Source organism: Hyla sarda, chromosome 1 (assembly GCF_029499605.1).
Source record: "Hyla sarda isolate aHylSar1 chromosome 1, aHylSar1.hap1, whole genome shotgun sequence".
NCBI classification, from domain to species: Eukaryota; Metazoa; Chordata; class Amphibia; order Anura; family Hylidae; genus Hyla; species Hyla sarda.
The window spans coordinates 410,261,814-410,280,526 of record NC_079189.1 but is presented as its reverse complement, the minus strand read 5'-3'; the positions used below and the strand labels follow the sequence as shown (position 1 = coordinate 410,280,526).

Genomic DNA, 18,713 nt, shown 5'->3' with positions numbered 1-18,713 from the left:
GGCATCTTTCTGCAGTCAATACTCAGAATAACAGAATTTTAGAAATTTTCACTAATTTATTAGAAAGGAAGAACTAAAAATTTGCATAGACAAAAGTATTCAGACCCTTTGCTATGACACTTGAAATTTCGCCCTGGGGGCTTCTCCTTTCTCTTGATAATTTTTGACATTTTTCTATACCTTTTGAGAAAGATGAGTTCCCAAGAGCACATTAATTATTCCCATAATTCTTAAATGGAAGATCTTTGGAACAATCAGGACTCTTGCTCAAGCTGACCGCCCCATCAAACTAAGTAAACGGGGGAAAGGGCTTTGGTAAGAGAAATGACCAAGAACCCAATGGTCACTTGAGCAGAGGTCCAAAAAGTCCAAATTGAACTTTCTGGCCTCCTTTCTAAGCACCATGGGGGAGATTTATCAAAACCTGTGCAAAGGAAAAGTTGCCCAGTTGCCCATAGCAACCAATCAGATTTCTTCTTTCATTTTTGACAAGGCCTCTGCAAAATGAAAAAATCGATCTGATTGGTTGCTATGGGCAACTGGGCAACTTTTCCTTTGCACAGGTTTTGATAAATCTCCCCCCATGTCTGTAGGAAATCAGGCACTGCTCATATCCTTCCCAATACCATCCCTACAGTGAAGCATGTTGATGGCTGCATCATGCTATAGGGCAGCTGGAACAAGTAGACTGGCCATGGTTGAGGTAAAACTAAAGAGAGCAAAGTACAGAGGTTCACCTTCCAACAAGACAATGACCAATATCAAAAACTGGCTAATTCTTTGTCATTTTGGGGTATTTAGTGCTCAAAATTATTGTTAAAACCGGAATTTTACTTTTATTTTATCATAAGGCCTTAAAGGACATCTGCAGCAAAAGACAACTTATCCCCTATCCACAGGATAGGGGATGAGGGTCTGATTGCGGGGGGTCCTACCGCTCATTAGCCGTTCACATAGAGAGGCAATGCGGGGGCCCGTTTGGGAGATCGCGAGGGGTCCCAGTGGTCGGACCCCCTGCGATCAGACACTTATCCCTTATACTGTGTATAGGGGATACGTTGTCTTTTGCTGCAGATGTCCTTTATCATAAAATGGAAAAAGTGAAAGGCACCGTAAACATTCCGAATGCACTCTAGACGGCTCCGTTATGTCCTGTCTTCAGATTGTCTTTTTTTGTTTTGTTTTTATGTTCAGTCTCTAGATTGTCATTTTTTTTTTAAATGCTTGTCATCTTGAACATGGTGTCTTGATTAAAGCATTGAGAACCCTGTCGAAATCAATATATTTCCCAAGACTTAACATATCTGTCAGCAGATTTTGCCATGTGTGTCATTACTAATTTAAGTCATCATTTACAATTATTACTTCTCTTATTTCCCTGTTTTAGCATTATAGAACATATGTTATCATACAGTTTATTATTTTTTACAGTATGAGGGTCACCAGGATAGGGTTTCTTTGGATCAGTACTCCTCAAACTGTGAGACAGGTTGTCACAATTCCAAGCCACCACACAGCATCCTCACTTCTCTCTGGTTCCACACAATGGTTTGTTTCATATTTAAAGGGCTAGCATGCACCAGAGTTTGCATTTGTGGTACCTTGGGGGGTGTATGGCAATTGGGGTGTTGCTATGCAGTATATCAAGGGTGTAATTAACTCTTGTCAGTCGTGACGCCAGGGTGAGGGTTAATACTGTGATGCTTGGCCTATCGCCACCCTTCCCAAGAGCGACAGGGAGTTGAATACATTTCACGTATTGACGTATGGTTGGGACTTTTGTAAATTCTTTAGATTAGTAGGATTTTGTAAGCATAGATCCGCTGGATTTAGGGGTATGTTTAGGTCCAGAGGTCTCGCTAGCATAAGCGGGGAAGTTGTAAGAACTCACTGTTTAGATTCAGGTCTAGGCCGGCAGGCTTTGGCCCAGTAGTTGTCGTTGAAAGTTGCGGAGGTCTGTCCTCATGAAGTGTCAGCAACCCAAGAGATAGACTATTGGCTGCAGCTCCCTTATATGGGCAGGGGCTGACCGTTTTAGGATTGGACCACACCATCTGTCAATCAGCTTTACAAAGTGTTATGGGTTATGGTTTTACCTACCATAGAGTATGAACCCGAGTCACATGATCTAAGGTCCTGCGACGATATGAAGGTAAGCATACATATTATATATAGCATTTACATGTAATTTAGTAAAATATTAACTATATGAGGGGTGACTAGGGGATGACTAGGGAAGCGGACCCCCACAGTTCCTAGGAACTCTGACTTTGGGGACCCCCAACCAAGGTACAGTATGAAATACGGTACTGGGACACCACACATTTGTCCATTAACCAGTTCTGCACCTGATAAGACTCCTTCCTGCCACTTGTTACTGAGCAATAGGGTTCTACTATTATAGTGAACTGCAAAGGTGCTTGCTATTTGACCATTGTCCTGTCTTTTGTCTGCCTTGACTGGTGTTTGTGATCTGAGTAAACTCTGCATTCCCTATCTTATTGCCTAAACTACTAGATCTCTGCTACATACTTCTGTAGCCTGCTAAATACATGCCTGTGGCTGGTAACTCTGACCAGGGACTTATCAAAACCTGTCTAGAGGAAAAGTTGCTAAGTTGCCCATAGCAACCAATTTCAAAAATGAAAGCAGCGATCTGATTGGTTGTTATGGGCAACTCAGCAACTTTTCCTCTGGACAGGTTCAGATAAATCTCAAGACCACCAACCTGGGAGTTCCCGTTGCTTAAATCGTTACTGTAGTTAGTAACAACTTTTTTTTTCATTTAAAAACTAAACATTTTCTTAATAAACTTCATTAAAAAATTTGGATTGCTTTGATGTGAAAAATTGTTTGAAAAAAAAAAAATGTCCAAACAAACCCTGGTATCCAAGTCCTTTTGATCCTAGCAACAAGAAATTTGGATCTGGGGGTGTGCTCATTTCTCTACTGCATTTCCATGCACATTGACAAGCAATACAAGGTGCAACATTATTATTTAAAGGCAAAATTATTTCTCTTTGGTCATTTCTTGTGTATTTGCATTATATAGGTTCCACATGGCTGCTTTAGTGAAATAAAGAACATATAAACCATGAAAGCATGTAAAAATTTACATTTTTTTGGCATAAAATTGAGGTTTTGTTGTCTACTTGTAACACATTGGCCCTCATTTACTAAGAGTGGAGTGTAGTTTTCTTTGTGGGTTTTTGTTTCCGACAAGTAATTTTCCATGGTACTTTCCATTGTATCTTGTATTTGGATTTTACTTTATTTTCTTTTTACACATGCTCTTAGGTGTTGGGTTTTCCAGAGCTCACATCCACCACATATTGGGCCTCATTTACTAAGAGTGTCGGGTTTTTACTAGTCTGAAAAGTTGTTTCAGACTTGCAGGATTCCTCTCTATTTACTATTGGGAAAAGTCGGAAACATTTTCTGACCAGCTTTTTCTAGGTGGATATTTTCAGCCATTTACCCACAGGATTTTCTGTGAATTCAATAGTAAATCGGTCGGGTTGTGAAACCACGCCCTTTTCAGACCGACCACGCCCCCTTTGCGACAGAGCATTTTTTTACATTTGCTTACTAATGACAGTAACACTTTAAAACCACAAGCCTAGTGTGGTATAAGGGTAAAGAACTAGGGGCTTTTAAGACACCACCCCTTAGTATGGTTCCACAGTACACTAGAGCAAGAAGAGGCTGTATGTCAAGAATAAGTAGGCCTGTTACACAGGCCTCAATAGTGAGATACTCCCTAGTTGTAGGTGGGGCATAGCTGTAGAGGCAGTGCTTTTTTCGGATCTACCAAACTCTGGTTTAGTAGTATACACTGAATTTCCAATTAGAAACACCCAAAAGCTTATAAGACTTCCTTTAGGCGGGGGCGTGGCCTGGCAGCCGAGGTGCATGGTCGCAAACTAGGAGTGCTCCTCACCTCAGCCTGCTAAAAGCGACTATATAGCGACTCCACACCGCTCTTACCTGCTCCATAGTGGTCCGGAACCTTCACCGCAATGCCAGCAAGGAGGAGGAAGCTGTCTAAGGCTGGCGTCCTGGACAAATTTCACTTTGTTCTCCGCGCTGTCTCCAGGCAAGATGGCGCCGCAACCTCTCCTGCCTCGCAGACCATGCGCTCTCTGCTGCTTCGGGAATAACTACTGGAACGGTCTCCACTGCTGCACAGGAGATCAATCTCGGACCTGGCACTGCACTCATCAGCCTCCGCCTCATCCTCAGCAGCGCCGATGGCATCTCACCCGCAGTTGCAGGACTCTGTTCTGGCTGGCACGATTGAAAGCTTGGGCCCGCACTCCCCCCTGGGATCCCCTGAGCTTCAGGGGGAAGTCTCTCCCTCATATAGCCCAGAGACACGGCGTTCCCGGCCGGAGACCATGCCTGCGGCATCTGAGGTAGGTGTATGGAACATCCTATCCCTAGGGGACACCGCAGCTGCTGACCCTTTAGCTGCCATATCTGTGACTAAGCAGTCCCTCACAGACACCACACTGCGGGACATGTTATTTTTATTGCGCACAACTTTCCTGCAAGACATGCACAAAATGGTGAATCCTATTCAGACATCTATGCATGCCTTGGGTGACAGAGTAGATCACTTAGAAACGAAGTTTGGCGAATTTGTCACATCACATAACACTCTTATTGATATGAGAGATGACCTAGAAGATGAAGTGTTGGTGCATAAACTCAAAGTGGCTGATCTGGAGGACCAGAGCCGTCGCAATAATGTGAAACTGCGGGGTATTCCTGAGAGTGTTGCTCCAGCTGACATACCGGACTTTGTTCATTCTCTGATTCAAACTGCCTTACCTGATAGCCCAATGCAGGAGCTCATCATAGAAAGGGCTCACTGAGTCCCTCGTCCCAAACAACTGGAGGACTCTGTGCCACGAGATGTGCTAGCTTGTATAAATTTTTTCCATGTGAAGAAAAAACTCATGGAATACGCACGCCGTAATAATGGCCTTCCCGCTCCATACCATAAGATAACAGTTTATGCCGATCTCTCATCGGCCCCCTTACAAACCCGCAGGGCCCTTCTCCCTGTCACCTCGACCCTGCGTAAAGAGAACATTTTGTACCGTTGGGGCTTTACAGTCCGCCTCCTCATGCGTAGAGACAACTCCTTACATACTGTGCACACCCTCACGGAGGGTGAAGAATTGCTGAAATCGTGGAACATCGCACCGCTTTACACCTCTCAACCGCAGAAGACCTCAAGACCGAGTCCTGTGGTGAAGGACTGGTCTACGGCTTGATGTGACAAGTGGTGTTGGAGAAAACCGCTGACGTGCGGGCCTCCATGTCGTGTCCACAATGCCCAGTTACAGTGTGGACTCTAACCCCCACTGGAAAAAGGATGGATATTGCCTTGGCAACCCATCCCCTGTATACATTTTTGTGTCTCTGTTTGTTTGTTGTAGTGTTTTCCTTTGTTCTTCGTGCAGTGGTACAAATATCATATATGGTCTAGATGAAGAAGTACTCATTGTGCCATGGCAGACGCATGCTGGCTGGGGGGTGCGTTCTGCCACTCTTTATTAATTTACCTGCTGTTGCAATATCTGTATTCTGATATATCAGCGTTATGGTGATAACGATAGATAGCATAAATGTGAACGGTCTCAATGCACCGCATAGACGGGCACATTTATGGAAGGAAGCTCAAAACTTGAATTGTGACGTGTTATGCATACAAGAAACCCAACTACTTGCTAGAGATGCATATCGTATACATCACCCAGCATATCCACATCTTTTCCACTCTCATTTCAGTTCCAAGTCCAGGGGGATCATGATCGCTATCAAGAACACGATGACGTTTTCCCTACAAGAGGCCTTGTCGGACCCGCAAGGGAGGTATGTGATCCTTCGTTGCACCATCAATGCCAAACGCCTTTCTATTGTCTCACTCTATGCCCCGAATATGGGACAATTTAGTTTCCTGAAATGGTTGTTGCAAAAAGTTGAGTGCTCAGCCTGGGGTTCTTTAGTACTATGTGGAGATTTTAACATTGTCCCTGATGCCCCCTAGACTCTACTTCTTCTTCTCGCTTTTCCTCTGCTTCTCTGTCTTCCATACTCTCCTCTGCAGACATTTATGATATTTGGCGAGTGCACCATCCATCGGAAAGGACATACTCTTTTCTTTCGGGAGTTCATAATGCCTACTCTCGTATAGATCTATTCCTCATTGATAGGTCCCTCTTAGAAAACGCTTTGCATTCTAACATAGAGCCTATAAAATGGTCAGACCATGCAGCCATTGTTCTTAACATTCGAGATAGCACCTCTTCCCCCCCTCCCTCATATGCTTAGTGCAATAACCCTTATCTGTGGACTCATCCACACTATGGAGACAGCCTTAGGAAGGATATTGAGGAATACTTCAAGCATAATGTGGACTCCGCTTCGGATCCAATTCTGCTGTGGAATTGCCACAAGGCTTTGATAAGAGGTTCTTGCATTAAGTATTGGCAATATATAGACCAATATATGGCGGGTTAACACTCAAGTTCAATTCCTATAGGTCACCTAGGTGACCCAAAAATAACCCAATTCCCCATATATCCCCAAAACTTTATTATTAACTCATAAATTAGCACACAAAATTGTTTTAAAAACCCAGTGTTTTTCGCTCCTGAAGTATTTGTTCAGATGCTATACAGCACTCCCAATATTCATAATCGGTGTACACCTGCAGTGTGTACAACCAATGCAGGAGCTAACACTGATATTTAAAATCAAAGCTCAGCCCTCCTCAACATGTTTCGCTGCTGGACGCAGCTTTGTCATGAGGTTAGCGGGCACTGAGGTTAGAACGCCAGAACCGGGGTTTATAAAAACTCCCCTTGATGACATCAATGAAATAGAAGCTAGCTACTGATTGTCTGGCACGCCATCAGTCCTATCCGCTTGCTGTCATATTGTTTGACAGCCCTTTTAGCCTGTAGTTGTGATCGCTGATCAGGGAATCAGATTCCCTGGTGCAATATCCACTTGTGATTGGTTAGCTCTTTTATGACGTATGTGCACAATGAATCCTGCACCGACACTTAGTGCACGGGCGCTCAGGGATTCATCACCTGCGCGTTGGATCCTGCGCGAACACTCTGTATGTTTTTTCTGCAGGCATCCCGTCATATGTATAGCACTGCGCATAAGAAACTGCGCGAGCACTTAGTTCTTATCCCTTAGGTTTAGACAATTCTTGCAGGTGAGTATAATACATCATTCATCTTATTAGGGTACTAGGACGTACCCCAAATTAAAATAAATATATTAATAGCATCATAGGAGTCCTGATCTTTTTATTACTCACATTCTAAACAACATAGTGACGATGATGCATGTAATCATGATCTTGCAGGCAGATATAATAAATTAATTGTCTTAACCTAATATTAATATGGATATATCTGTTATTATATATGGAGGTTACTTGTAAACTGATAGGATATCTTGTCTTCCAGATAATAACCAGATTCACTTCAGTTGTATCATATAAATGAATTGCAGTTCAGTCCATTATTTTTGGAAGTCTCTATATTCAAGATGAACTTGTCTAATGCCATCTTCTCCTTCTGCAGTTCTCTACGATGTTATAGTTGCTGCAATCATATAAGGTAAGTATTTTGAATACTTGATCATCCTATCTAATGACACAATGGTCCTCTCTTTCTTGATCATAATATCTAAATATCCATCTTATCAATATAGCTCAGACATTTCCCATGTCACCTGTTACGGTTCCTACATGTCAGATATATTTATAATTGATGGGTGGATCAAGCTATTTATTGTCCATCACAATTTGGTGCAACACATAGGGATATAAAATTAGCTTCTATTTCATGTCCATCCTAAATTGGCCATGTGCATGTAGACTTTTAAACGGTATATCACAGTATTTGCAGGTATCATCATATAAAGGGTGCAAAGGTAAAACCCTCATTTAGCCCTAATGGGCTCAAGCTTTTCAAGTGCTGAATCCATTTCGCCTCCTCTCTTAGTAACCTTTTATCCAAGTTCCCTCTTCTAGGGCCTAAAGTCACTTTCATCAATCCCCAAAATTTGAGGGTAGTGACCTCCCCACCATGACAGTGGCGGATATGTCTAGCTAGTGGTGTGTCCTCTCCAGTGCGGATTGTGCTTAGGTGTTTAGATATTCGTCTTCTAAGCTGTTGTGTAGTTTTTCCCACATACAGCTTAGTGCATCCACACTGGGCAATGTACACCACCCCAGCCGTTTGACAATTGATAAAGTCCCTGATTAGGTGTACACCGATTATGAATATTGGGAGTGCTGTATAGCATCTGAACAAATACTTCAGGAGTGAAAAACACTGGGTTTTTAAAACAATTTTGTGTGCTAATTTATGAGTTAATAATAACGTTTTGGGGATATATGGGGAATTGGGTCATTTTTGGGTCACCTAGGTGACCTATAGGAATTGAACTTGAATTAAGTATGGCTCGATATTGAAGAAACAAAGAGAACAAACACTAAATGATACGATTTCTCTGCTAAAACTGGCTGAAACCATCAATCAATCTTCTCCCTGTACCCTCCATGCGGCGGAGGTGGCTGCCTTGCGCCACAACCTCCGTTGCCTATTATTGTCCTCCTAGAAAAATCACACAGGAAGTTGCAAGCTAAGTATTATTCCCAAAATAATAAAGCAAGTAAACTTCAGGCGAATCGACTGAAGCAGCGCCAGGCTAAAGCCAGAATCCTGCACCTATTACACCCTGTTACTAGCACAAAGCTATACACCCCTTCTGACATTGCCAATGGCTTTAGTTCCTTTTATTCCCATCTATATAACCAACAGGACTCTATCCCCACCCCTATCGACCTTTCCTCTTCTATCCAGTCCTACCTTTCTGACCTTCACCTCCCGGCCTTGTCCCAAGCCCAATTAGATTCTCTTAACCAGGAAATCACACTCCCTGAGATTGAGAGGATCATCAAGTCCCTTCCTTGGGGCAAGGCCCGGGGACCGGATGGGTTTGCTTCCTCTTATTATGAGGCATTTAGCGATCTTCTGTCACCACATCTTTTAGGGTTCTGCCGCACAGCAACCTCTACTGGCAAGTTTCCACAGGAGAATCTACAGGCAGTAATTATTACTCTGCCTAAGCCGGGAAAAGAACCGGACAGGTCTCATAATTTCAGACCTATCTCTATGTTAAACCAGGATATAAAGATATTTGCAAAACTTATGGCGTGTCGCCTTTCACTGGTTTTGCCCTCCTTGGTTCATATTGATCAGTCGGGGTTTGTCGCTGGGCGGCAGGGCTCAGATAACACCAAGAGGCTTCTACATGTTTTTCATCATCTAGAACACACATCTACTCCGGCCATGGTGCTTGCCTTGGACGCAGAAAAGGCGTTCGACCGACTTCGTTGGTCTGTCCTAGCGCATATGGGTTTCTCGGATGGCATCCTCACGGCACTCACTTCTCTCTACTCCCAACCTACAGCTAGAGTATTAGCTAACGGCTCGCTATCAGAGCCATTTTCGATTTCCAATGGTTCTCGCCAAGGGTGTCCCCTCTCTCCCTTAATATACATTTAATCCATGGAGCCACTGGCCCAATCTATTAGACAGGATGCCTGAGTGGCAGTGGTTGCTATTGGACGTGGTGAGCATACTATTTCCCTTTACGCTGACAATGTCATTTTCTCCTCATATATATATAAATACCGCTAGTGCCGACTACTTTCTCTCTCCATTGCATCTAAATACCTTACCTACACATGATTTCTATACATTTTTACAAATTAGACATTGCGTGCAGAATCTTACCCCTTCCCCAGGGAATTTTGACAGTTCAGCACTTGGTCTTTTAGCAACTTCCCGTAAAGGGTTGAAGCCCTTATATACCACCCTGATGCAAAACCATAGTGACTCTAAGCCTTACCCCCTGAGGTTGTGGTAAAGGGATTTACAAATGTCCTTTCCAATGTCAACGTGGCAGTTAGCTTTTAAACACATACACGTCGCATTTCAATGTTCCTTGTATGTGGAATCTGCAATGAAAACCATCTTACGATGGTACTATACCCCAGACAAGTTAGCTATGATATACCCAGATGTATTGGAAAGATGTTGGAGGGGATGTGGGAAAAGGGGCACGCTCTGCCATATTTTCTGGGAGTGTCCTTACATCAAACCCTTTTGGTCTGCCTGAGGGAAGTTTTGGGCGGTGGCATACCATGGTCACCGCAATCTGCTCTCTTATTTTTAGCATTGACCCATCTCCCTAAACGCAGTAGAGATTTATATTGCATTATTTGTATAACTGCCAAAATAATATTGGCGAGTCACTGGAGGTCGACTTCTGTTCCTTCTATAGAAATACTGATAGCTAAAATTAACACCACATACTCTTTTGAAAAGATTATAGCATTAGGCTCCTCAGGCTATAAGGCCTTTCAAAACAGATGGGAGAGGTGGAAACTGTCCCCTCACTGCATTGATATATAATTGAAGGCAGCTATTATGATTGCTTTACACCTACCCCTGATGAGCGCCTTCCTTTTATCTGAGCTATTGCATACCTTTCGCTACCATAATATTCTAAATAATCTGTTCACTTGCATTTCCATTCTACTTATTATCGCTTCTTTGTAGTTAAAAGGCACTGAGTAACAAATTTACCTTATAGGACTTATGACCTCACTATACTATAGACCAACTTGGAACACACACTTACTAAATGAACATAACTTTATACCACTTTTTGGTTTGGTTCATAATTGCTTACTGTGCTTCGCTGTATAACTGTCTTCAAGCTATATATGCGCTTGCAGTTTGGTTGTATCTATGGATGCTATTTGTTTTCTTATGCTTTGTAAAAATTCAATACAAATTATAAAAAAAAATAAAAAAGACTTCCTATAGGCTTCAGAAGCACAGCAATTTATTGAAAAGTACATTGCACTAAGTGTTTAAATTGTTTTGTTGGAATATTGGCCCAGGCCAGCTATCACAAATTAGATGGAGGTACTGACACCGTGCTACCTCATCCCAGAAATGCTTTATAGGATTAAGATCTGCTGAGTGTGAAGGCCAGGAAAGCAAGGACAAACCACTGTCATGTTCCCTGGAACCAATCCATGACTATAGGACTGCTGCCATGAAGGGATGACTTTGATCACAATATTTAGATAAGCCCCACTCTCCAGACATCCATCCACAGGACCCAATGTATGCCAGGAAAACATTCTACCCACCACCTTTCCCAATCTGAACTGTTCACACCTTAAAGTAAAGGATCAACCTTCTGTCCCTATAGATCTAGAATCTATAACCTGTAATGTTATTATTCTCCAAAGATGCATCCAGACCCCTTTTAACCTCTTAAGGACGCAGGACGTCATACTGGGTCGGTCCCGGCGGCTAATGATAGCCGGGACCCTGGGCCAATAGCGTGCGGGCTATTAACCCTTTAGACACGGAGATCAAAGTTGATAGCCATGTCTAAAATGAAAGTGAAAGCTTCCCGGCAGCTCAGTCAGGCTGATCGGGACCATCGTGATAAAATTGCGATGTCCCGATCAGCTAGCACGCGAGCAGAGGTCCCCTCACCTTTCTCCGTCATGTCCGATCGGCGATTGATTGCTCCAAGCCTGCGATACAGGCTTGAGCAATCGACCGCCTATAACACTGATCAATGCAAAGCTATGGCTTTGCAGGGATCAGTGTAAAAGATCAGTGTGTGCAGTGTTTTAGCTCCCTTGGGGAGCTATAACACTGCAAAAAAAAAAGTGAAAAAAAAGTGAATAAAGGTCATTTAACCACTTCCTAATATAAAGTTTGAATCACCCTCCTTTTCCCATAAAAAAAAAAACGCAGTGTGAATAAAAATAAACATTTTTATATCATGAAAAAATGAATAAAGACCAATCAAAAAGTCTGATCAATACAAAAATGGTTGATCTGTTTTACTAAAAACTTCAGATCATGGCGCAAAAAATGAGCCCTCATACCGGCCCGTACGCGGAAAAATAAAAAAGTTATAGGGGTCAGAAGATGAGAATTTTTAACGTATAAATTTTCCTGCATGTAGTTATGATTTTTTTCAGAAGTACGACAAAATCAAACCTATATAAGTAGGGTATCATTCTAACCGTATGGACCTACAGAATAAAGACAGTGTCATTGTTACCGAAAAATGTACTGCGTAAAAACGGAAGCCCCCAAAAGTTACAAAATGGCATTTTTTATTCAGTTCTGTCGCACAATAAAAAATGTTTCCGTTTCGCCGTGAATTTTTGGGTAAAATGACTAATGTCATCGCAAAGTAGAATTGGTAGTGCATAAAATAAGCCATCATATGGATTTTTAGGTGCAAAATTGAAAGTGTTATGATTTTTAGAAGCTGATGAGGAAAAAATGAAAATACAAAAACGGAAAAACCTTGCGTCCTTAAGGGGTTAAATTATTTTACCAAGTTCACCATGACCCTCTTCTCTGGCAGAGAGTTCCATAGTCTCACTGCTCTTACAATAAAGAACCTCTGTCTTTGCTGGTGCACAAACTTTATTTCCTCTAAACGTAGATGATGCCCCCTTGTTATAGATAGAATCCTGGGTATGAATAGATCATGGGAGAGATCTCTGTACTGTCCCCTGATATATTTATACATAGTTATTAAGTCGCCCCTAAGCCTTCTTTTTTCTAAACTAAATAACCCTAATTCTGAAATTACCTCACCTCCTCATAAAAGCTGATCAGGTTTTGACAGGACTGATCCCTCATAAAGCCATTCTGATATGGGGTCATACATTTATTTTTACCAAGATACTCCAAAATAGCATCCCTTAGAAAAACCCAGTTTACATACAATGGAGGTTAAAACTAAATGGTCTATAATTCCCGGCGTCACCTTTTGACCCCTGTTTAAATATTGGCACCACACTTGCCATGCGCCAGTCCTGGGGAACATTCCCTGTTACTATAGAGTCCTTGAATATTAAAAATAGGGGTCTGTCTATAACATTACTTCCTTTAGAACACTGGGTTGAATGCCATCTGGACCTGGTGATTTGCCTATTTTGATTTTTTGTAGGCGGCACTGTACTTCTTCCTGGGTTAGACAGGTGACCTGTACTGGGGAATTTTCCTTATCTCACTATATTTCACCTGGCATTTCATTTTCCTCAGTGAATATAGTGGAGAAGAATTTGTTTAATATATTTGCTTTTTCCTGAACTCCTGATTAAGCAGCCATTTAATCGACTGTGTACTACCTGTTCATCAGTGTGTTTTGCAACATGCTCCTTTAAACCATTTTGTCAATGACCTGTTTATATCCAAAAGGATCTCCCTTTTTCTAGATATTTTTCCTGGATCACACTATTCTTGGTGTACTCAACACTGTTGTTGGAGAAAACCACATGAGGTTGGCAGTTTTTGAAATACCCATCCTGACTATTCTAGCATTAATAACCATGTCATATGTGAAATTACTGAGATCACTAGATTTTCCCTTGTGGATTCACACAAACTCATCTGAAGAAAATGTATTACTCTGATTTTATGCTGTGTGATGTGTCTAATTTCTAAACAGAAAATCTCCAATTATGAAGGAGCAGGTGTCTTTAATCCCTTTAAGGACTCGTACCTTACATTTACAGCAAAACTATGAAACAAGTGTAGGAACTGTGCTAACTTCATAGTGGGTGAGTACCAGCTGCTATCTGCATCCTAGGGCCTCACTGCCAAATGGTCATGAGCGATGACATTGAAATTAGCCATTAACCCTTTAAATGCTGAGATTCATGCTGATCACGGCATATATATAGAAAATGAGGGTGATGGTGGGTTCATTGGAGCTTGCAGTGCGATTGGACTGTATGAGGGCAAATTTTAGCAAAATGTTATATTTAATAGTTTAGATTTCCACACATGGTGATACTGAATATGTTTATGTACATTATTTTATTAGAAAAATGGGAATAGGGGAATGGTTTGAACTTTTATTAGGGGAAGGGCTTACTCATATTTATTACATTATTATTTTTTTATAATATTTTTCACTATTTGTTTTAGTCCCCACAGGGGGCTATCACATGCAATCTTTTATTTGCAAACACTCTTCAAGTCTGTTGTAATGTCCGTTTATCTGTATTTTGTATTTTCTGCTTTGGGTCCTGTTCATACATTGTTTGTGTCTGAACAGATTCTGTGTTAATTTTCCCTGGGATAGGAAGAGTTAACCTTCCTGACTACAGCACTGGGAGGATATATATGGTCTCTATATTGGCATGGTGTTAAGTAAGTCTGTCTGTGCACATAAGATTAAACCATGGTTATCTGGTCTGTTTGATACATAGACTTTAGCCTGCTTTGTTTGCATACTTTGTCGGATTTTAGTTTCCTTGTATTTGTTCTGCTTTGTGGTTCTTTAGTCCGTATTCACACTGTGCGTTTTGTGAATCCTATTCGGAGCCTTGTGCTAATCTGTCTATCTAGGAGTATGTTAGCCTTGTGTCTGTACCCGTGTTTGCTTTTATTTAGGATTTTTGTTCCTCCTAGGCTAGTAGTGTGATCACTCTGTGGAGAGTGCCCGCTAGCTAGAAGCCTATTTGGCTTCAGTATTGTTGTCCCTCCATGATTGGAGTGGGGTGTCTAGTGTGTTCCTTGTTTGGAGTCCAGTGTAAACAGTGCTCTTGATTTCCTGACCCTTTTAGTGTTCGGATATTCAGTTAACCTGTTCATCCCCTGGTTTTGTCTGCTGTATACTTATCCCCATATCTAGTCTTGTTCATATTATTATATCTGCCTTAATCTTAATTCCGGTTTCTGAACTGTACGTTAGTATGATATATCTGTTTGTTGGTTATTGTGTTCCCGTTATGTTCTTGACTTGTTACCCCAACTTTGTACAGTTCTGTTTGTTTTGTTGATTTCAATGCCCATGCACTTTAGCACAAGGAAGAGACTGGCTCCAAGTTGTTGATCTGTAGTTTAGGGCGGGAGGGTGTTTTTTTAGGGACAGCTTTAGGGTTCACTTCCCACTAACCCCCCTAATTCATGACAACTGTGCATTGAACTTTATATCCTTCCACTCCGTTTGACAAAATTTGCAGCAATAACGGATCTCCACTTCTTTGCACATGCATCGATTTAAAAAAAAAAAGGCACCACAGTGTGGAAACTAAGAATATATTTACCAGAAGAAATGAGGGCAATTTGTCATTTGCTAAACTCCTTCAAGAGCAGGAGACAATGCACAACCAAAACAGGTATCAGTGTATGCAAAGGAAATCCCCCCCAAATGTCCTTCCTTGTTGATCTGCCCCAGCCTATATATTTTATACATTTCCCATTAACTTTTGATATGCATCTTCTTGTACACATCTGGCATTGAGTTCTTTTCCAGTCCTTATGCACTTTTTATTAACCCGAGTCACGTAAAGCCCACTATACTGGGCGTAAGGACACGTCCACGCCTCTCGGAAAAGAGTGCGCGGCCTAAAAAACACAATACAAACAGAATATTTTCTCTAATATTCTAACACTACGCTGCCACCTTGGCACACTCACTCTTGGCTCCCTTGAGCACGCTCTGCTCCCTTATGCTCGGCTGTGACCGTAAAGGGGTACTCTACTTCCATGCCCACTTTCACACACACCTATCACAAAAGGTCCTAAAAATGAGTTACGGCCACCTCAACACCAGTCCACACCCCCACACACAGAAATGCTGCCACCATCAATCAGTAGGTCGATAGAATGCCTCCGTTCATACACAGATTCTTACACACTGCGCATTATGACACCAAAACTATGGTAATGGCATGAGCCACACTTATACAACTATATAAGGCTATAGGGTCGTAGAGCAGACAAGGCTATGCATTAAAGTTATGGCTTTAATGTACATAAAGGGTACAGCACGAGTTAAAGGGGTACTCCCGTGGAAAACTTTTTTTTTTTAATCAACTGGTGTCAGAAAGTTAAACAGATTTGTAAATTAATTCTATTAAAAAATCTTAATCCTTCCAGTACTTTTTAGGGGCTATATACTACATAGGAAATGCTTTTCTTTTTGGATTTCTCTGATGTCATGACCACAGTGCTCTCTGCTGACATCTGCTGTCCATTTTTGGAACTGTCCAGAGCAGGAGAAAATCCCCATAGCAAACATATGCTGCTCTGGACAGTTCCTAAAATGCACAGCAGAGGTCAGCAGAGAGCACTGTGGTCGTGACATCAGAGAAATCCAAAAAGAAAAGCATTTCCTCTGTAGTATACAGCCCATAAAATGTATTGGAAGGATTAAGATTGTTTAATAGAAGTAATTAACAAATCTGTTTAACTTTCTGGCACCAGTTGATAAAAAAAAAAAAAAAAAGTTTTCCACGGGAGTACCCCTTTAAAGAAATAGACATACAGAATGTTCAACAACAGTTGTACAAAATAAAAAGTAATAAAATCAGAATACTTTACTTAATTACGTTAAGTTCTAATATGTCCTGGGGCAATTCAGAATGGGCCCCAAATTTTTTACAATTAGATGGTGGTGGACCACCAACTTTTATGAGTGCAGCAGGGGGTTGGGTTAGGAGGGGTTTCCACCTTCTTCTTAGATCAGCCCACAGGGAGGGCACATCATCCTCCTTCTAAATGTCCCAACCTCCTTTCAATCACAGATGACGATAGTCCATAAATCATAACTCCCATCGTACACAAAAGGATATTACACAGATAGTCGTACAATCATTGATATGATGACATCATAACACATTCTGACAGGACACATGAAGGGGTTATGATAAACACAAAGGTAAGGGTACATAAAGCTTAATCTATTGGTACAACAGCCTAATATTTGAAAATCATGATTCTGGGGGATATCTAACTATAGCTCCTAAGGAGAACCCTGGAAAACATATTTTACTATACATAGGAAATGCATTGGGTGGGATGAGATAATCAGGGTATGTAAACTACAGTGGGGATCAAAAGTTTGTGCACCCCAGGTAAAAATTTGTATTAATGTGCATAAAGAAGCCAAGGAAAGATGAAAACATCTCCAAAAAGGCATCAAATTATAGATTAGACATTATTATAATATTTCTACAAAAGTTAGATTTTATTTCCATCATTTACATTTTCAAAATAACAGAAAACAAAAAAATGGTGTCTGCAAAAGTTTGGGCACCCTGCAGAGTTAATATCTTGTTTGGCCCCCTTCGGCAAGTATCACAGCTTGTAAAGGCTTTTTGAAGCCAGCCAAGAGTCTTTCAATTCTTGTGTGAGGTATCTTTGCCCATTCTTCCTTATAAAAGTCTTTCAGTTCTTTGAGATTTCTGGGCAGTCTGTCACGCATTGCTCTTTTAAGGTCTATCCATTGATTTTCAATTATGTTGAGGTCAGGAGATTGTGAAGGCCATGGCAAAACCTGCAGTTTACGCCTCTTGATGTAATCCCCCCGTGGATTTTGAGGTGTGTTTAGGATCATTATCCATTTGTAGAAGCCATCCTCTCTTTAACGTCAGCTTTTTCACAGATGGCATCAAGTTAGCATCCAAAATTTGCTGAAATTTTTATTGAATTAATTTTTCCTTCTACTCGTGAGATGTTCCCGGTGCCACTGGCTGCAATACAACCCCAAAGCATGATTGATCCACCCCCATGTTTAACAGTTGGACATAGGTTATTTTCATTAAATTCTGTCCCCCTTCTTCTCCAAACGTACCTTTGCTCATTCCGGCCAAAAAGTTTAATTTTAACCTCATCGGTCCACAGAACTTGTTTCCAAAATGCATCAGGCTTTTCTATATGTTCATTTGCAAAGTTCAAACGCTGATTTTTGTGGTGAGGATGTAGAAGAGGTTTTCTTCTGATGACCATTCCATGAAGACCATATTTGTACAAGTATCTCTTTATAGTTGAATAGTGTACCACAACTCAAACAGTATCTGCCAGATCTTTCTGGAGGGATTGTGCAGTCAAATGTGGGTTTTGAATAGTTTTTCTCACAATCCTGCGAGCTGTTCTGTCTGATATTTTTCTTGGTCTTCCAGATCTTGCTTTAACTTCCACTGTTCCTGATGACTGCCAGTTCTTAAAGGGGTACACCGGTGAAAACCTTTTTTTCTTTTAAATCAACTGGTGGCAGAAAGTTAAACATATTTGTTAATTACTTCTATTAAAAATCTTAATCCTTCCTGTACTTATTAGCTGCTGAATACTACAGAGGAAATTCTTTTCTTTTTGGAATGCTCTCTGATGACATCACGACCACAGTTCTCTCTGCTGATCTTATTATAATAATAATAACGCTTTATTTATTGTTGTCCTTAGTGGGATTTGCACCCAAGTCCCCAGCACTGCAAGGCAGCAGTGCTAACCACTGAGCCACCATGCTGCACTTAGCATACATCTGCTATGCATGGTTGCCAAAATGGACAGAGATGTCAGCAGAGAGCACTGTGCTCGTGATGTCATCAGTGTTCCAAAAAGAAAGGAATTTCCTCTGTAGCATTCAGCAGCTAATAAGTACTGGAAAGATTAAGATTTTTTAATAGAAGTAATTTACAAATATGTTTAACTTTCTGCCACCAGTTGATTTAAAAGAAAAAAAGGTTTTCAACGGAGTACCCCTTTAATTACATTCCGAACAGAGGTTATTGACATCTGAAAACGTTTTGCTATCTTCTTATAGCC

At 41.2% G+C, this 18,713-nt stretch overlaps 1 long non-coding RNA gene across 2 annotated transcripts; it reads left to right on the top strand.

The window, feature by feature from the left end:
* The first annotated feature begins 524 nt into the window (after positions 1–524).
* LOC130279381 (uncharacterized) lies at positions 525–13,475 on the top strand. 2 transcript variants are annotated; one of them, XR_008846010.1, is made up of 4 exons: positions 525–2,761; positions 5,800–5,883; positions 7,614–7,649; positions 13,373–13,475. It is a non-coding gene; the product is annotated as an uncharacterized LOC130279381 (long non-coding RNA). The 2 variants fall into 2 exon arrangements; XR_008846009.1 differs by lacking the exons at positions 7,614–7,649; positions 13,373–13,475 and adding an exon at positions 7,497–7,607.
* Positions 13,476–18,713: the final 5,238 nt, after the last annotated feature.